This window comes from Cucurbita pepo, chromosome 9 (genome assembly GCF_057944985.1).
Source record: "Cucurbita pepo subsp. pepo isolate OVF chromosome 9, ASM5794498v1, whole genome shotgun sequence".
NCBI lineage: Eukaryota > Viridiplantae > Streptophyta > Magnoliopsida > Cucurbitales > Cucurbitaceae > Cucurbita > Cucurbita pepo.
The window spans coordinates 7,633,727-7,654,713 of record NC_141806.1 but is presented as its reverse complement, the minus strand read 5'-3'; the positions used below and the strand labels follow the sequence as shown (position 1 = coordinate 7,654,713).

General features: G+C 37.3%; 1 pseudogene; it reads right to left on the bottom strand.

Annotated features, from left to right (window-relative positions):
• Positions 1 to 1,335: 1,335 nt before the first annotated feature.
• On the bottom strand, positions 1,336 to 19,896 carry LOC147791229 (exopolygalacturonase-like; annotated as a pseudogene).
• Between the last annotated feature and the right edge of the window lie 1,091 nt (positions 19,897 to 20,987).

The window sequence follows — 20,987 nt, the reverse complement described above, 5'->3', positions numbered from 1 at the left end:
TACAATTTAGAATCGAATTAAAATTGTCAAGACAAGATTAAACTTGTTATTGTTGGGCATCAAACTCCGGTCACTCGAGTGACAAGCAGGAATGCTCACCCTTATACTACAACGACCTCTGGAACATCATAACTCGAGTGACAAGCGGAAATACTCACCACCGTACCACTGCAACGACCTCTGTAAACATATTTAAAGAAACCATGTTGGTTTGTGTGGAAAGTTTTCACTCTTATAAGCAATTCAAGACAAGTTGGTAATGTAGCCATGTCACAATGGATGTTGTTGAATGTCGAGGGAATCAGTTGCCGAATCCTGATTCCAAATCTTGGTCCAAATCTTCAACATGGGGCACCATAGGCCAGTGCCAAAAAGCTTCGTTCCCATTTTTTTTTCTTAGATATTATTCTAAATGTGAAAATCAATAGATTTAATTATTTAAGAAGGTTTGTTCGAGTTGAAAATTTTTATGATCCAACTTACTGAGTTAGGTCTAGAAAAATATCTCAACTCGACCAAGCTCAACTCACGAACAACAAATATGTTAAGACTTGAAAACACGGAATAGAGCATCATCAATCGAGACCAAGTTTTGTTTTATTTTCTCTCTTTTGCAATTTTTGTCATTTTTTGACCTTGTTTACCACGGATTTTGGCCCTTTGGATAAGTTCTCATTTAGTAACCTCCTAGAATATTTAGCTTCTTTTTAGATTAAATTTTTCTTAAATTATGGACATTTTTTCTAAAACTAAAATTGGTCGAGATAAATAGGTAGATAATTTGATATGAAATGTAAATTCCAAGAATACATATTAATACTTGTCACTTAATTTTCTAATCTAAAAATTGCAACTTAAATTACACAATTGACGAAAAAGATAGATTTAAGAACACGACTGACTGGATTAGGCCCCTCTAATGTCAATTCTTCTTTCACAATGATGACAGATCCGTGATATCCAACCAATATTGTTAGGAGATCTGATCTTCACTTAGGAATCTATCTAAAAAATTTCTAATGGTAAATGATTTGTCTAGAGTAACTAATAGAGAGGGGTGGTAGATTTTTTTTTTTGTTTTTTTAACCATAGTTCCCCACCCTTGCATTGTCTTATTTAGAATTCAAATCTAAAATGAAAAATAAGAGTGAAACAATTTTGTTTTATAATGTCGAGGTACTAAAGACATTACATTGTTCCCAACACGAAGTCTCCTTCAAACATTCGACCATTTTATTTATCTCGAAAAGTACAAGAAAAAAAATTCAAAAGACAGAGCCTCGAATGGATAGAGGGTGTCTTCTCTTAATTAAGGTTATTTATTATTTTGAAGTACTATGGCAATGAACAATTCCATGAATAATTCAATGAACAATTCAGGGGAGGTTGATAAGGAGAGACACAGATTTTAGGGTTCTGTTTTCGTGAGATGATTGGTCTCACATTCGTGCATTGGGATGTAATAGGACCTGCTATTCCGTTGGGAGTGAGGTCAATGTCACAAAATTTCACTTCTTCGCATGGGAAGCTACGGCTGCAAATAAGTTTGATTGCCACGGGAGTTGCAGAACTTCCTCTAATGTTCTCGAAGCTCACTTTACTAATCTTAATTTTCGAAGGAATCTGAAAATCAAAATGAGACAACAAATTTCTGTAAATGGTTTATTTGTGAAAGTTGTAGTGACAAAATCAATCAAAGCTTTGAGAATGCGATCAATACCTGCCGATTGCACTGATTCCACGGACAATACTCTTGATCTATTAGAATAGGGTTGCCAACATTGACCATTATAATGTCCAAAAAGTGCATATTGGTGGCGGTGCCGCTAGCAGCAGAACCTGGCCACGTTTTGATCCTGACACCATTAGTGGTGTTAATCATCGTGCAGTTCTTTACGAGGACACCTTCAACAGGTTCTTCGTTGGTGTATCTTCCAAGACTTCCGATGCTTATGCCATGTCCTGGCCCGCATGTCACGTTGGTGACTTCAATTTGTCTGCTTCCATCTCCAAGAGAAATGCAATCATCTCCGGTTGCAATTTTGGACTTTGTGATCGTGATCCTATTTGATCGACCGATGTGTATTCCATCAGTGTTGGGACTATTTTCTGGTGCAATTATATTGATATTATGGAATGTGAGGTTGTTGCAGCCGAGGACATATGGAAGTTCTTGCTATCAAGTGACGTTATTCTCGTCACGATTGAATTGGTGATGAAGTTGAACCTCAAACTCTAAACATTTTGTGTAATCAAATAATATTTTTGTGAGAGTCCGTAGTAATAAAGCAAAATAATTTGAATAGAACCCAATAAAATTAAAACTTGATTGTTTAAAGATTATCCTCTCCAAGAGGAAGAACATTTACCAAATTATAAACGTTAGAAGATGAGAAAAGGCATGTAAGAGACCCTTTCAAAAACAACAAGATGCACGAGATTGAAAAGGAAAGTTGAAAGCATATTGCTTACAATGGGGAGTTGGGCACAATTTATGCGTTTATAGCAATCATTCTTTCCCCAAGCTTCCTTTCCTTGGCCATCAAAAACTCCTCCACCCGATACTGTCAATCTATCAATATGTGCAAAAATAATCCAATTATCTCCCGGAAGAGTTTTTGGTGCCCGCAGTGTTCCTCCAAGTTGGAAGTCAATTCGGTTTTTACAAGGTCCTGCAAACTTCCCTTCCCTTACTTCAAATATCCCTCCCGGAATGACAATTGCACTAGAACGACTGGACGCGCATGCATCCTTCCATGCATTTGAGCCTACATTTCACAAGTAACAAAAATTAGCAAACAATCGATCAACTCAACTAGTGATAATATTGATGTTCATATTGTATATTTACCGTCGTGATGTCAGTACCAGGCACTATGTTACCATATGATTCCAAATAAAAAAAAACATCGGCACTAGATTGAGCATCGACGGTAAAAGCTAACAATAATAACGTCAAAATTGTAGCAACCAAGAAACTCGACTTGATCCTACTCATGCTGCCTTTGCTTTCTTTTCTTTTTTATGTATATTGTTTGAAAACTAGCGAGAGACAATGATATTTGGTTTTAGATTTGGAACTTTTATGTATTTAATACCAATTGAAGAACAGAAATCAAGTTGGGATGGAGCTAAAAGAAGTTATGGATCTATCTCCCTCTCTTAATCCAAACCTAAATTGATAACTAAATGTTGTTTATTGTTTTGCTAAGTTGTTCATTAATGGTTGTCTTGCAATATCTCTCTCACTTGCCTATGAACCGTTGAATCTCAATGAAGCTGGGCATTGGCCAAACCCAACGAAGCACTTATCGTGGAAGGAAACCAGCTTTCGGCCACAAATTAATGGTAGCCTTGTAAAAATAAAGTTTCTATAACAAGATGGACTTCGACTATACATTGATTTCAATGTTAGAAAAATTACATGGGTAGGGTAGGGTAGGAAGTTGAAATTTCTTTTTAGCTTACTTTGTATTTATTGAAATGCTTATTAAGAAAATTTCAAGAGGTCGCCTAACATAAGATTGCCTCAAACGAAACACGCTTAACTTTTGAATCTTAGGATTGAGGCACACAAAACGCTTAACTTTTGAATCTTATGATTGAACCACACAAAATAGGTAATGTGATTTTTAGGTATAGTTTTCATTCTTAGGAGCAATCAAAACAAGTAAATAATATGACCATATCATTGAAGATGCAAAGGGATTGTCGGGGCCATCAGGTGCCAAATTTGGATTACAAAGCCTGGTCCAAATTCTAGGTATGAGATTACATCGTAAGGAGACATGCGAGCAAGGAAAAAACATGTTCAAAGAAACCGTGTTGGTTTGTGTGGATAGGTTTCACTCTTATAAGCAATTCAAGACAAGTTGGTAATGTAGCCATGTCACAGTGGATGTTGGGGAATGTCGAGGGAATCAGTTGCCGAATCCTGATTCCAAATCTTGGTCCAAATCTTCAACATGGGGCACCATAGGCCATTTCCAAAAAGCTTCCGTTCCCATTTTTTTTTTTTCTTAGATATTATTCTAAATGTGAAAATGAATAGATTTAATTATTTAAGAAGGTTTGTTCGAGTTGAAAATTTTTATGATCCAACTTACTGAGTTAGGTCTAGAAAAATATCTCAACTCGACCCAGCTCAACTCACGAACAACAAATATGTTAAGACTTGAAAACACGGAACAGAACATCATCAATCGAGACCAAGTTTTTGTTTTATTTTCTCTCTTTTGCAATTTTTGTCATTTTTTGACCTTGTTTACCACGGATTTTGGCCCTTTTGATAAGTTCTAGTATAGTAACTCCTAGAATATTTAGCTTCTTTTTAGATTAAATTTTTCTTAAATTATGGACATTTTTTTTAAAACTAAAATTGGTCGAGATAAATAGGTAGATAATTTGATATGAAATGTAAATTCCTAGAATACATATTAATAGTTGTCACTTAATTTTCTAATCTAAAAATTGCCACTTAAATTACACAATTGGCGAAAAAGATAGGACTGATTTAGTCCCCTCTAATGTCAATTCTTCTTTCACAATGATGACGGATCCGCGATATCCAACCAATATTGTTAGGAGATCGAATCTTAACTTAGGAATCTATCTAAAAAATTTCTAATGGTAAATGATTTGTCTAGAGTAACTAATAGAGAGGGGAGGGAGCATCATCAATTGTGTGTTGTATGATGACACGTCCTCGTGGTGCTATATGCAAACTAACATGAGATGATATGTGATTGATATGTTGTATTGAGAGAATTGATATGTTTGTGATATGATATATTGAAGGCATGACTCGTGATATGTTATGTGACTGTTATGATATATAATATGATATGATATGTGCATGATGAGAATTGTTGTCTTGAAGCATGAAAACGTTATGATATGGCATATGTGTCTAATATGAATGATATCATATGATTGATATGCATAACGACGAACTAGCATGTAATACAACCCTTATATGATATGTTGAAGGAATGATATAATATGATTGACACGCAAAACGCGAACTATGTGTCTAATATGAAACTTTAGGATATGACATATGTGTATAATGTCTCTAATATGAACGATATGATATGGCATGGTATATGCAACTGTACACTTCCCAAAATTCTTTGGCCCAGCAGCCAGAGGCTGGTCAAGCCTTCAACCTGCCTTCAACCTGCGTACGACCTGCGCCTGCTCTACAACCAGAAACAAACCTATAAACCCAAGGCCCAATCCCAGCTTGACCCAAAACCCAATAATAAACCTAGTAGCCCAAACTCATCCGCGGCCCAGCCCGCGACCAAAGCCAAGCCGCGTACTTGTAGTCAACGACCCGTAAGCCAACAAGAATCGCGACGCAAACAAGAACTTCGACCCACGCCTCGACTTGAGATGTCAGCGTTGTCATGTCCGGCTCAGATGTTGGCACATGTCAAATTGCAGCGCAAGCAGCCCTTCGGCTTGACTGGATTGGACGGTGCAGCAATGGCTATTCCGCTTGATTTTCCAATTTTTGCCTCATTTCCACCGTTTCAACTCTCTCGGACCTTTTTTCGACCTCGATTAAGGTAATTGAGGTCGTTTTAGAGCCATATTTCACATTATTAATTGGATTTTTAATTTAATTATGAAATACTAATAGAAAGTGACGAACAATGTGATAGGAAACAAACCCGGGCGACCTTTGGAGCAGCGAGGAACGGGAGCTTACGTTTAGCATAATTAGGGAGAACTCCAACTAAAACTAACCAAGTAAGTGGTCTTACTATAATTTAAGCTAGAAATTGTATGTGTTACAATTTATGATGTATGAGTTATGATGATGTATGAGTTGTATTGTAGGATGTCGTATACTAGTATATGATGATGTCTGAGTATATGAAGCATGAGTATATGGTGATGTATGGGTTATGATGCTTGATAATGTGCGTAATATATATATTTTGATGAATGACGTACTTGATATGCTTGATGCAGTTTATGGCAATATGATGATTATGATGATTGCATGACGTTTGTCTTAATATGTTGATATTTTTCATATTAAGCATGATATATGATGATGAGTCTCATATTGCATCATGTCGATAGACCGACATAGGACACAACCTTAAGAGCATGAAAATGATATTAATATAAATATTCAATGAGCATGTGTTACTTAATGTAACAAAGAGATGAGACTAAAGGGTTGTGTCATTAGAGATTATAAGATGGAAACTAGAGGCATCATGCATGTTGTTTGTTCATAAGCATGGGGATACTTCCTTAGAGATGATGCATGTGGACGCGCACGGTATGATAATAAGGGTATTCATGGATAGCATGACACCGGACGTCGCTATAGATTAGCTTAATTAGAGAGAGTCCAGGCGCGTGTGAGCCCCCTAGAGATTCACACTTTCACATATGGGTCATGTGTAGGGAAGTGCTACACATCCATATTTGTTTGAGACTGGAGGCCACCCCGAGAGAATAGAGATAGGTCCGAAGAGCATGATTGCATGTGTTTGTTAGGTTTTGACACAAGAATAACTAAGTCAGAAACATAAACAATTGGAGTTTGAAATGATCATATTATTGAATACTGAACTTCACTTTGTAGCTTTACAAACAACAAGAAATAGAAACTAACCACACACGTTCAAAAATAGTTAAACTAAATACCTAAAAGTACTCTGCCTATAAAAAAAACTATTTTTTTTTTGTTGACATAACCAAATTCTTCTAACAATCCTCCCTTGAACTTATTCTTCTTTGTCAAGAATTAGTTCAAGTTAGAAAAACTCTGCACACTAGAGGCTTTGTCAAGAAATCAGCAAGATGATTTCAGGTAGCATAAATAATAAATCAACCGTACTTCTTTTAAGATTTTTAAGAAAGTGAAATCTTACTCTTATGTGTTTGGAACATTTATGTAGAACTGAATTTTTGGATAGCTTAATAGTTGAAGTATTACCACACATTAGCTTTTTTTCTTCTATTTGAGAGTGACTACTCTCTTTGAGTATCCTCCTCATCCAAACAGCTTGACATGCACAGGCACTAGAAGCAACAAACTCAGCTTCTGTGGTTGATAAGGTGACTATAGGCTGCTTATGAGAAGATCAAGCTACTGCTCCTCCACTCATCATAAACACATAGCCTAAAGTACTCTTGCTATCTTCCATGTCTCTGCCATAGTCACTACAGCCAATCCAATTAAATCACTAACTCCTTCCTTTTTTTAAAATACACCATAATCTACCATACCTTTCAAGTACCTTAAACCCCTTTTAGTTGCTGCAAAATTTTGTTGTGTTGGACATGTCATAAAACGACTAATCAAACTTACAACAAACATGAGATTAGGACGAGTAGCGGTAAGATACATTAGACTTCCCACTATTTGTTTATACAAAGTTACATCCACTTTTGCACCATTTTCATCTTTGCCAATTTTTTTTCCGGGAACAATTGTATTACAAACAAAATTGTAATTCTCTATGCTAAATTGATTTAAAACTTCCACAGCATACTTATTTTTTACATATAAAAATACCATCTAATCTTACCTCTATTCTAAGAAAAAAATATCATCTGACTTAAGTCATTCATATCAAAAAAAATTTCATGGAACATTTAAAACTCCTCCAATAATTCTTCATCGTCTCCAGTAAATAAAAGTTCATCAACATAAATGCTTACAATAAGAATTTTACCTCCCTTCCTGTTGATGAAGAGTCACTGGAACTGCTTTTGAATCCTTCCTTGATGAAGTAGGATTCTATTGGACTAAACTAGGTTTTAGGTGCTTGTTTTAATCCAGCTTTTTGGAGTTTGGACACCATCTCCTCACTTCCCTCCTTTTCATAGCCTCTTAGTTGTTCAACACAAATATCTTCTTTTAACTTCCACATACTAATAGAGTTTCCAATCTTTTTGGGCTCCAAAAGAAAATAGGTGTGTACACTTCCATATAATCAATTCCATGCTCTTGGGTGTAACCTTTTACAACGAATCTTGCTTTGTATTTATCAACTTTTCCAGACTCATTTAGCTTGGTCTTATAAATCCATTTTACACCTATTTTCTTTGCTCCAGCGGATAGAACCACCAAGTTCCATGTTTGATTTTTTTAAATGGATTTGATTTCTTCATCCATAGCCAATCTCCATTTTGGGCTTTTGACAGCTTCCTCAAAATTCACGGGATCTGAAATCATCAACAAAGTCATATTTTCTTCATCCTCTTCACTTCAGATAAGCCTTCACAAGAGTTATAATCTCCTAACCATAAATGTAGATCTTCTTATCAATTTCAATATTTCCCCGTCCAATTTTGTTTCACCTTAAAAAAATTTCAACCCCATTCACGATCTTCTTCGAAAGCTGCATTACGACTTACTATAATTTTATTTGTAGTTGGATCAAACATTCTATAGCCTTTGGATTCGTGGCTGATTCAAAATAAAACACATGTTACACTTATTTTCTAGTTTACTTCTCTTGGCATCTGGAATATGAACATGTCCGACACATCCAAAAACTCTTAAATAATCTACTAATGGTTTCACTTCGCTCCAAGCCTCTTCTCGTGTCATGTCTTTTACTTCCATAGTGGGTGATCGAATCAAAATGTGAATCGTCCACCTGACTGCTTCAGGCAAGAAATTTTAGGCACTTTCTTCTCTGTCAGCATAGTTCCTATCAAGTTCATAACCGTAACGATTTTTGCGTTCGGCCAGTCTATTTTGTTGTGGGGTATAAGGCTGTGGTCAATTGTCTTTTCGCTCCATGTTGTTTGCAAAAATCGTTGAATTCTGCAGAGTTGAATTCTCCTCCTCTATTTGTCCTTAGACATTTTATAGGCACTCCAATTTCCTTTTCCATCATTTTTTTTGGAACATGTGAGCATTGTCCTCCTCTATTTGTCCTTAAAAATTTTATAGGCATTCCAATTTCCTTTTCCACCATTGTTTTGAAAATTTGAAATGACAAAATGTTTCTAATTTCTCTACAAGTACTTTTCCGGGCCACTCGAAGCTGGTGAAATTGGACCACATAAATCTGCATGAACAAGACCCAATTTTTCAGTTGCTCTCCATTTACCCATTTTTGGAAATGGAGTCCAATGTTGCTTGCCTTTCACACATGTCTCATAGGTGGTGTTTGGAGCTACAATTTGTGGCATGCCTTTCACCATGTTTTTGTGTTTCAAGGTGCACAAGCCTTTGTAGCCGAAATGACCATAATGATGGTGCCAAAGTGTTGACTGATCCGTATTTGAAACTTGGAGGCATCTTCCTTCATTTGTTGTGGTAGATGGTTCAGTACGCAAAATAAACAGACGATTTGCGCTCATAATTGTCTATGCTATTTTTCCTTTTTGTGGATGATAAATGCTACCTACACCCTCTTTGAATAGCATTACTACTCCTTTTCATGTAGTTGTTTAAGGCTCAAGAGATTATTTTTGAGTTCAGGTACCCAATACACATTACTAATAGTGTAACGAACCCCATGAAAAGTTAATTTTACTGCACCCTTTTCCGTAACTTTAATATTTGTATTATTTCCATGCTTGACAAGTTGGGAAAATGTCTTGTCTAAGCTTGAATACATACCTTCACTTGCACACATATGGTGTGAGCAACTAAAATCTAAGAACCAAGCATCACTCCTTTTTGTTTCATGTCTTTCCATCTGAGCCATTAACAACATTTCATCCTCTTCTTCTAGCTTTGTATAATTCAATTCCTTATTCTTCCTTGGATATTCATATTGAAAATGACCTAAGTCATGACACCTATAACATTCAACAGTTGCTTTGTTGAAAGTTGATCTTCCTCTTCCGCGTCCTCTGTCCATGTAAGTTCCTCTTCCTCTATTACTTATTTCCGTTTGACCTTCAACTTTTAGAACTTGCTCCTCTCCATTAATGTTGGATCTTCAAAAAATTTGTTCATGCACCACCAACGAACTTTTTAATTCATCAATGGACATGTTATCAATATCTTTAGATTCCTCAATGGATACTACAACAAAGTAAATTTTTTAGTCAGGGTATGCATAATTTTTTCTACAGTTTTCTTGTCAGGCATATCTTCTCCACTGCTTCTCATCTTGTTGGAGATTATCATTAGGAAGAAATTTCTTCCCTTTTTGGTTTGCACCAAATTTTTGGTTCATTGAGTCCCAAACAATCTTGGCTGTGCGATGATCCAAAATTTGTTCAAAGACAGTACGATCAATTGTCTGGAAGAGATAATGCATTAATTGGTGATCTTTGAGGCTAGCATCATCAAGGTGGCCCTTTTGTGCCTCAGTCAGGATTGTTCCTTAATCTGGATCTGAGAAACCAATTTTTGCCACACTCCATAGACCCTTTGCTCTTTGCTTTGAGCAAATTTTCCATCAGCTCACTCCAATGATCATAGTGACGATCGAAGTGAGGGATCTTCGTTAAAGTTTTGTCTTCACTCATACTCTCTCTATTTGGTCACTCAAAAATTGCTACTCTACAAAGCCTCGTGGTAGCTCTGATACCAATTGTTAGGTTGTGACAAAACATAAACAATTGGAGTTTTATGATATTATTGAATATTGAACTTGGGTTTTATAGCTTTACAAATAATCAGAAATAGAAACTAACCACAAATCTTGCAAGATATTAAACTAAATACCGAAAAATACTCTAACTATTTATTTAACTATTTTTGACATAATCAAATTATTCTAACCGTGTTTGCATTTGCATGGCCACTTATAGTGGGTCAAGAACAGAGACTGTGACACGTGAATAAGGTAGACTCATATTTAAATTCATAGTCTTCAGTTAAAATAGGTTATTTTTGCATTTCATGGTTTTAAATTATTCTTTATTTGTTTTTATTTTTTCTAAATTTAAGTATTTCGTATTTAAACATGTAAGACCATGATTGTATTTTCCAGAGAAAAGGACGTTTTAAATGTTTTCGAGATTTATATTATAAATGATGTTTTCTTTTAAGAGTTATAATTTAGGGTCATTACAATTGGTATGAGAGCTCTAGGTTTTAGATTTTGTAGACCACCTTACGATGTATAGAATAGCCTACGATGTAGGCTTGACACGTTCCATGGTCCCAACGTCGATGCTTTGTCACCGTCAGATATGCCTTACATAAGATAAGAAAAGAGAAACGTTTTTTAAGGCACTCCTGTAAGGGGGTCGGAGGCATTGCAACTCTAAGACCGTGGCACAGGTCTTGTGCTACTACATTTTTCATATAAAGGTTTCATATAAAGATTAAAGAGATTGATGTACTATTGAAAATAATGAAATCATTCAAAGATGTAAACACTATTCAATCAATTCTAAAATAAAAAATAAAATAAAAATAAAATAAAAATAGGGATTTGAATTTCTAATTTTATCTTTCTTTCTACTCTTACTCCGAGTTTTATAATATTATATATAAATATAGAACAAAACATGTAAATCATCTGGTGGCGTGGTGTAGTTGGTTATCACTGTTAGGATCGATACCAGTTGTTAGGATCGCACAACAACGCACACGCTCGATCTAGATGAACACAAAGAGAAGGATAGAGAGAAGTTGCAAGGAGAACTCTGGCTAAAAGGATTTTTTATTGATGACTTCAGGCATGTACAACAAGAGAGTACAGAGAATAGAAAAGTACATTTAAGAGCTTTACTGGACGGGATATATATATGGTTCAGTCTACTAAATATAGCTTTACCAGATTTAACCATCTACTATATATAGCTATGTACCATATATAGCTTTACCGGATATAGCCATTGACCAAGCTATAAATACAGGGAGCAGACTCCATAACTCAACAATTCTCCCACTTGGAGACTGATCCTACACCATACCAATTAGGGCTTTGCATAGCTTTAATTTTCCAACATCAACACATTTTGTCAACATGTCTGCTGGATTCTTTGCACCCTCTATCTTCTCCAAACACATATCGCCTTCTTCCACTAACCTGCGAGTGAAATGGTACCGTCTTCTAATGTGTTTTGTTCTTGAATGATAGACTGGGTTTTTCACCAACTGTATGGCACTCTGACTATCTGTATAAAGGATCTTCTTGCACTGCTTCCGGCCTAATTCTTCTAGATAGTCTGTCATCCATATCATCTCCTTTCCAGCTTCAGCTATGGCCACGTACTCAGCTTCAGTAGATGAAAGAGCAACGCATTTCTGAAGCTTAGACATCCAACTCACTGCTGTTCCATCTATAGTGTAGATATACCCAGATGTGCTCTTGCTGGAGTCTACATCTCCACTCAGATCAGCATCCACAAAACCTTGCAGAACTACTTTGCCATTGCCATAACAAAGTGTAGTATTGGATGTACCTCTCAGATATCTTAGAAGCCACTTCACAGCTTCCCAATGTTCCTTCCCTGGATTTGCCATGTACTTGCTAACAACTCCCACTGCATGTGTTATGTCAGGTCTAGTGCAGACCATAGCATACATCAAACTCCCAACTGCAGAAGCGTACGGAACTGATGCCATGTGCTCACGTTCCTCAACTGTCTTGGGAGATTGCCCCTTTGACAATTTAATATGATTTGCCAAGGGGGTAGTCCTGGGTTTAGCGTTATTCATCTTGAATTTGGACAACACCTTCTCAATGTACTGCTCTTGGGATAGATTTAATGTGCCAGCAGATCTATCTCGAGAAATCCTCATCCCAAGGATCTGCTTCGCTGCACCTAAATCTTTCATCTCAAATACTGAAGACAAGCTTGCCTTCAGGTGGTTTATCTCCCTCATACTTGATCCAGCAATTAGTATATCATCCACATACAGGAGTAGAAACACATAAGAATCAGTGTATTTCTTGAGGTAGCAACACTGATCCTTTTCACTTCTGTGGAAACCACTCTTGCTCATGAAGGAGTCAAACTTCTTGTACCATTGTCTCGGTGCTTGTTTCAGTCCATACAAGCTCTTATTGAGCTTACACACCATGTGCTCCTTGCTTGGAGCTGCAAATCCTTCGGGTTGTTGCATATAGATCTCCTCGTCTAGATCTCCATGTAAAAATGCCGTTTTTACATCCATTTGCTCAAGGTGCAAATTCTCCGATGCAACAATACTCAGTAGAATTCGGATAGTAGTTAATTTCACAACTGGAGAAAAGATCTCAGCATAATCAATGCCTTTTCTTTGTGAATATCCTTTAACTACTAACCGAGCCTTAAACCTCCTTCTGCCATCTGGTTCAACCTTGATTTTGAACACCCATTTGTTCAACAGAGCTCTCTTTCCTGTAGGCAACTCAGTCAGCACCCACGTATTATTCCTTTCAAGTGAGCTCATCTCATCATCCATGGCTTGCTCCCACTTAGTTGAATCTTCCACTTGTAGGGCCTCATCAAAGGACTCTGGTTCTCCTTCGTCAGTCAGCAACAGATAGTGTAATGAGGTTGAATATCTGTCTGGTGCTCTGGTAGTTCTGGATGATCTTCTCAACACCTGTTCAGGTGCAACTTGCTCCACGTCTGGTTCTTCAGCAATAGGATCAGGAGTTTCTTGAGCTTCTGTTGTACCATCACTGTGTGAATTTTCTTGCCACTCAAATTCAACTCCCACTTGCTTCGTAGTCTCAGAGTTTATCTTCTCTCTGTCCTTGTACATGACATTTTCATCAAAGGTCACATCACAGTGTCTTAGGATCTTCATATTTTTCTCATCCCAAAACCTATACCCGAACATGTCAGAGCCATAGCCTATGAAGTAGCATTTCACAGCCTTAACATCAAGCTTATCTCTCTTCTCTGGATCAACATGAACATATGCAGTACAGCCAAAGGTTCTCAAGTGAGAGTACTTGAGTTCTTTTCCTGTCCATACTTCTTCGGGCAATTTGAACTTCAAGGGTACTGACGGCCCTCTATTAATCAAATATGCTGCTGTGTTCACAGCATCAGCCCAGAATGCCTTTGGCAATCCAGAATGAATCCTCATGCTTCTTGCTCGCTCATTCAAGGTTCTGTTCATCCTTTCTGCAATACCATTTTGTCTTGCCTTACCGGGAATTGTTCTTATTAATCTAATTCCCTCAGCTGCACAAAATGTTATAAACTCTGATTTGTTGTACTCTCCTCCATTGTCAGACCTCAGGCATTTGATCTTCAAGCCGGTCTGATTTTCAACTTCAGCTTTCCACTTCTTGAAGGTGGTAAACACATCTGACTTATGTTTCAGAAAGTAAACCCATACCTTCCTGCTGAAGTCATCGATGAAGGTGACGTAGTACCTTGATCCACCAAGTGATGAAACTGGAGATGGTCCCCAGACGTCTGTATGGACCATTTCCAACCGCACTTTCTTCGGTTCTCTGGCAGCCTTTGTGAAACTAACTCGTTTCTGTTTGCCCATAACGCAGCTCTCACAAAGACCCATATCAACAGATTTTAAGCCTTCTAAAGCTCCTTTCGCAGTGAGCATCTTCATTCCTTTGACGCTCATATGTCCAAGTCTATTGTGCCATAGACTTGAATTGGAAGCACTCTCAGCAGCAGCAGTCATGTTTATACACTCTGCAGTAGTGTATAAGGTTCCAGATTTTGTGCCACGCGCAACAACCATGACGCCCTTCACAATCTTCCAGGAACTCTTTCCAAACTCTGCTGCATAGCCTGTGCTATCCAACTGACCAATAGAGATCAGGTTCTTCTTGAGACCAGGAATGTATCTGACATCTTGTAATGTCCATTGATTTCCTGCTGGAGTTTGTATGGAGACATCTCCCTTTCCTTCAATCTCCAAGGTTTTATTGTCGGCAAGATACACCTTCCCGAAATTTCCTGATTTGAAATTTCGAAACAATTCCTTACTTGGAGACGAATGGAACGATGCACCTGAATCCAAAATCCAGGATTCAGCTGGGCTATCCACACTAAGGATTAAAACGTCCTCAGCATCTTCTGTTGTGTATATAGAATCATCATCATCTTCAGATTTATGATTCTGCTTCTTCTTTAGCTTTGTACAATCTGTCCGAAAGTGTCCTTTTCCCCCACAGCTCCAACACGTTACGTTGGGTTTGTTTGGAGATTTTCCCCGGTTCTTTGATTTTGAACGCCCATGTTTGTTTGAGCTCTTTGATTTGCTTCTTCCCCTTCGATCAACACTGAGAGCATTGCCTGATGAATCTCCAGTTTCCCGTTTGCGAATACTTTCGCTGAGAACTACATCTCGAATTTCATCAAACTTCAGTTTATCAGATCCTCGGGAACTGCTGATTGCGGCAACAACAGTATCCCATGACTCGGGTAAGGATGACATCAAAATCAACGCTTTAATTTCATCTTCGAAATTAATTTCCACCGAACCCAGTTGACTTATGATCATATTGAATTCATTTATATGATCCGCAACACGTCCACCTTCAGACATCTGTAGATTGAACAATCTACGCATCAAATACACCTTGTTCATAGCCGACGGTTTTTCATACATATTTGACAGCGCCTTCATCAGATCTGACGTTGTCTTCTCCTTGATGATGTTAAACGCCACGTTTCTGGATAGCGTCAACCGGATCATCCCTAAGGCTTGTCGATCCTTGAGCTTCCACTGTTCCGTGGTCATGGTATCCGGCTTCACCCCCAACAGAGGTTCGTGAAGATCTTTCTGGTACAGATAATCTTCAATCTGCATCTTCCAGAAACCGAAATCGGATCCATCGAACTTCTCAATTCCAATCTTTGAACTTTCCATCTTCACAGATCGTGGTGAATTTTGCCTTGCTCTGATACCAGTTGTTAGGATCGATACCAGTTGTTAGGATCGCACAACAACGCACACGCTCGATCTAGATGAACACAAAGAGAAGGATAGAGAGAAGTTGCAAGGAGAACTCTGGCTAAAAGGATTTTTTATTGATGACTTCAGGCATGTACAACAAGAGAGTACAGAGAATAGAAAAGTACATTTAAGAGCTTTACTGGACGGGATATATATATGGTTCAGTCTACTAAATATAGCTTTACCAGATTTAACCATCTACTATATATAGCTATGTACCATATATAGCTTTACCGGATATAGCCATTGACCAAGCTATAAATACAGGGAGCAGACTCCATAACTCAACAATCACGTCAATCTAACACTGTAACGAATCGGAACTTTAAAAAAATATTCAATCGCTGGAAATTTCGTGACCCGCACGAATGTCGTGCTCCCCCAACCCCTCACAACTCTCCCTCGACCTTCAACCATCGCCACATGAACGTTAGCAACCACTCCAAGACACTCAAACCACTTGCAATGAAGAAGAGAGTGAAAAAATGAGAGAGAGAGAGAGAGGGAATTATCGAAAATGCGGACGAGTTCCAAAAATGAAACCCACAACCTTAAACCATTAGATCCGACATCAAAACGCTTGAAACACGTCGTGAAGAGAAGGTCAACTGTCTAGGACACGTTCCATGCTGTATTTTTGTCGTCGACATCATGAAAAAGGAGATCAAAATTGAGTTTCAAAAATATCAAAGATCCGTCATTACAGGTGCCTAGAAGAAACGAAAATTCATGGAAGAGAAGAGAGAGAGGGAGAGAAAAAAGAAGAGAAAAGAGGTTAGAAACGTCGCAGAAAAGAGGTTAGAAACGTCGCAGAGAAACGTCGAAAAGAGGTTAGAAACGTCGCAGAGAGAAAAGAGGTTAGAAACGTCGCAGAGAGCTGATGACCCGCGAAACAACAAGAATCGCAATCCAAACAAGAACTTAGACCCGTGCCTTGACCCGAGATGTCTGCTTTGTCATGTCTTGCTCAGATGTCGGCACATGTCAAGCTGCAGTGCAAGCAGCCCTTCAACTTGAGCGAATTGGATGGCACAACGGCGGCTATTCGGCTCGATTTTCTAATTTTTCCTGATTTCTACCATTTCGACTCTCTCGGACCTATTTTCGACCTCGATTAAGGTAACTGGGGTTGTTTTAAAGTCGTATTTCACATTATTAATTGAATTTTAATTTAATTGTGAAATACTAATAGAAAGTGACGAACAGTGTGATAGGAAACAAACCCTGACGACTTTTGGAGCAGTGAGGAACGGGAGCATACATTTAACATAATTAGGGAGAACTCCAACTAAGGCTAACCAAGTAAGTTGTCTTACTATAAGATAAGCTAGAAATTGTATGTGCTACAATTTATGATGTATGAGTTGTATCGTCGGATGTCGTATAGTATATGATAATGTATGAGTATATGGTGAAGTATGAGTATATGGTGATGTATGAGTTATGATGTTTGATGATGTGCGTAATATATATATTTCGATGAATGACGTACTTGTATGCTTGATGCAATTTATGGAAATATGATGATTATGATGATTGCATGACATTTGTCTTAATATGTTGATATTTTTCATATTAAGCATGATATATGATGATGAGTGTCATATTGCATCATGTCGATAGACCGACGTAGAACACAACCCGAAGAGCATGAAAATGATATTAATATAAATATCCAATGAGTATGTGTTACTTAATGTAACAAAGAGATGAGACTAGAGGGTTGTGCCATTAAAGATTATAAGATGGAAACTAGAGGCCTCATGCATGTTGTTTGTTCATAAGCATAGGGAAACTTCCCCAGAGACGATGAATGCGGACGTGCACTGGTATGATAATAAGGGTATTCATGGAGAGCATGACACCAAGGTGTTCTGCTGACCTCCGAACGTCGCTATAGATTAGCTTAATCAGAGAGGGTCCAGGGGTGTGCGAGCCCCCTAAGAATTCACACTTGCACGTATAGGTCGTGTGTAGGGAAGTACTGTACATCCATATTAGTCCGAGACTGGAGGCCACCCCTAGAAAACAGAGATAAGTTCGAAGAGCATGATTGCATGTGTTTGTTAGGTTTTGGCGGAAGAATAACTAAGCCAAAAACATAAAAAATTGGAGGGTCAAGTGATAGATATTATTGAATACTGAAATTGGCTCTATAGCTTTACAAGTAACCAGAAATAGAAAGTAACCACCGATGTTGCAAAATTTTAATCTAAATACCTAAAAATACTCTGATATAAAAAAGAAACCATCTTTATTAACTATTTTTGACATAATCAAATTATTCGAATAATCTCACTCAACTTATTCTTCTTTGTCAAGAATTAGCAAGTTAGAAAAACTCTACCTACCAAGTTTTCACGCAACTTCTAAAATGATTCTAATTTTAGAGGCTTTGTCAACAAATGAGCAAGTTGATTTTATGTACCACAACATAATAAATTAACAGATCCTTGTTTCGTAAGATCTCTACGAAAGCGAAATCTTACTCTTATGTGTTTGAAACGTCTATGTAGAACTGAATTTTTGGATAGCTTAATAGTTGAAATATTATCACACATTAGCTCTGTTTCTTCTATTTGAGAGTGACTGATCTCTTTGAGTATCCTCCTCATCCAAACAGCATACACAGGCACTAGAAGCAACAAACTCAGCTTCTGTGGTTGATAAGGTGACTATAGCCTGAAGTACTCTTGCTATCATCCATGTCTTTGGCATAGTCACTATGAGTAAATCCAATTGAATCACTAACTCCTCCCTTTCTATAAATACACCATAATCTAACGTACATTTTGAGTACCTTAAAACCCTTTTAATTTTTGCACAATGTTGTCATGTTGGACATGTCATAAAATACGAATAATCAAACTTACAACAAACATGAGATTAAGACGAGTAGCTGTGAGATACATCAGACTTTCCACTATTTGTTTGTACAAAGTTACATATACTTTTGCACCATTTTCATCTTTGACAATTTTTTTGTCCTTAAACAATGGGCTTACCAACAGAATTGTAATTCTCTATGCTAAATTGATAAAACTTCATCAGCATAATTTTTTTGACATATAAAAATACCATCTAATCTTACCTCTGTTCCAAGAAAAAATCTCATCTGGCCTAAGTCAGTCATATCAAATCTTTTCTTCATGGAACGTTTAAACTCCTCCAATAATTCTTCATCATCTCCAGTAAATAAAAGATCAGCAACATAAATGCTTACAATAAGAAGTTTACCTCCCTTCCTCTTGATGAAGAGTGTTTGCTCACTGAAACTGCTTTTGAATCTTTCCTTGATGTAGTAGGATTCTATTCGACTAAACCAGGTCTAGCTGCTTGTTTTAATCCATAAAGAGCCTTTTGGAGTTTGTTCACTGTCTCCTCACTTCCCTTATTCTCATAGCCTTTTGGTTGTTAACAAAAATATATTCTTTTAACTCGCCATATAAAAAAACTTATTTGACATGTAACTGACCGAGTGTCCAACCTTTTTGGGCTACAAAAGCAATGATCATTCTCACAATATCTTTTCTGGCCACAGGTGCATACACTTCCATATAATCAATTTCATGCTCTTGCGGGTAGCCTTTTACAACCAATCTTGCTTTGTATTTCTCAACTTCTCCAAACTCATTTAGCTTGGTCTTATAAATCCATCTCACTACTATTTTCATTGCTCTAGCCGATAAAACCACCAAGTTCCATGTTTGATTTTTTTCAATGGATTTGATTTCCTCATTCATAGCCAATCTCAATTTTGGGCTTTTCACAGCTTCCTCAAAATTCACAAGATCTGAAATCATCAACAATGCCATATTTTTTTCATCCTCTTCAGATAAGCCTTCACCTGAATTATAATCTGCTAACCATATAGGTGGATGTCGATTACTCCCCTTCCTTATTGTCAAATATGGTGCAATAGCTAATGGAAAATTGTTTTTAGCAACTGGTTCAGTCGTTTCTTACGTGATTTCCCCTTCTTCATTTTCAGCAACTGGTTCAATTGTTTCAGCAACCAGTTCAATCGTTTCCTCCATGATTTCTCCTTCTTCGGCTATGTTCTTATACATTTCAATATTTTCCCACTCCAATTTTGTTTCACCTTAAAAATAAATTTCAATCCCATTCACGATCTTCTTCGAAAGCTACATTACGACTTACTATAATTTTATTTGTAGTTGGATCAATCATTTTATAGCCTTTGGATTCGCTGCTGACTCCAAATAAAACATGTTACACTTTATTTTCAAGTTTGCTTCTCTTGGCATCTGGAATATGAACATGTCCACACATCCAAAAACTCTTAAATAATCTACTAATGGTTTCACTCCGCTCCAAGCCTCTTTGGTGTCATGTCTTTTATTGCAAGGGTGGGTGATCGATTCAAAATGTAAATCGTCCATTTGACTGCTTCAGGCAAGAAATTTTTAGGCACTTTCTTCTTTGTAAACATAGCTCTTACCAAATTCATAACCGTGCAATTTTTGCGTCCGACCACTCCATTTTGTTGTGGGGTGTAGGCTGTGGTCAATTGTCTCTTCACTCCATGTTGTTGGCAAAAATCGTTGAATTCTCCTCCTCTATTTGTCCTTAAAAAATTCATAGACATAACACTTTCTTTTTCCACCATTGTTTTGAAACATTTGAAATGATAAAATGTTTCTGATTTTTGTACAAGAAAACAACTCCATGCCTTCCTTGAAAAATCATCTATAAAGCACAAGTACTTTTTATGGTCACTTGATGTTGGTGAAATTGGACCATATAAATCTGCATGAACAAGACCCAATTTTTCCGTTGCTCTCCATTTACCCATTTTTAGAAATGGAGTCCAATGTTGCTTGCCTTTCATACATGCCTCACAGGTGGTGTTTGGAGCTACAATTTGCGGTAGGCTTTTCACCATGTTTTTGTGTTTCAAGGTGGAAATGCCTTTATAGCCAAGATGAGCATAACGATGGTGCCAAAGTGTTGACTGATCCATATTTGAAACTTGGAGATATCTTCCTTCATTTGTTGTGGTAGATGGTTCAGTACGCAAAATAAACAGCCAATTTGCGTTCAAAATTGACTCTGCTATTTTTCCTTTTTGTGGATGATAAATACTACATACACCATCTTTGAACAACACTACTACTCCTTTTTCATGTAGTTGTCCAAC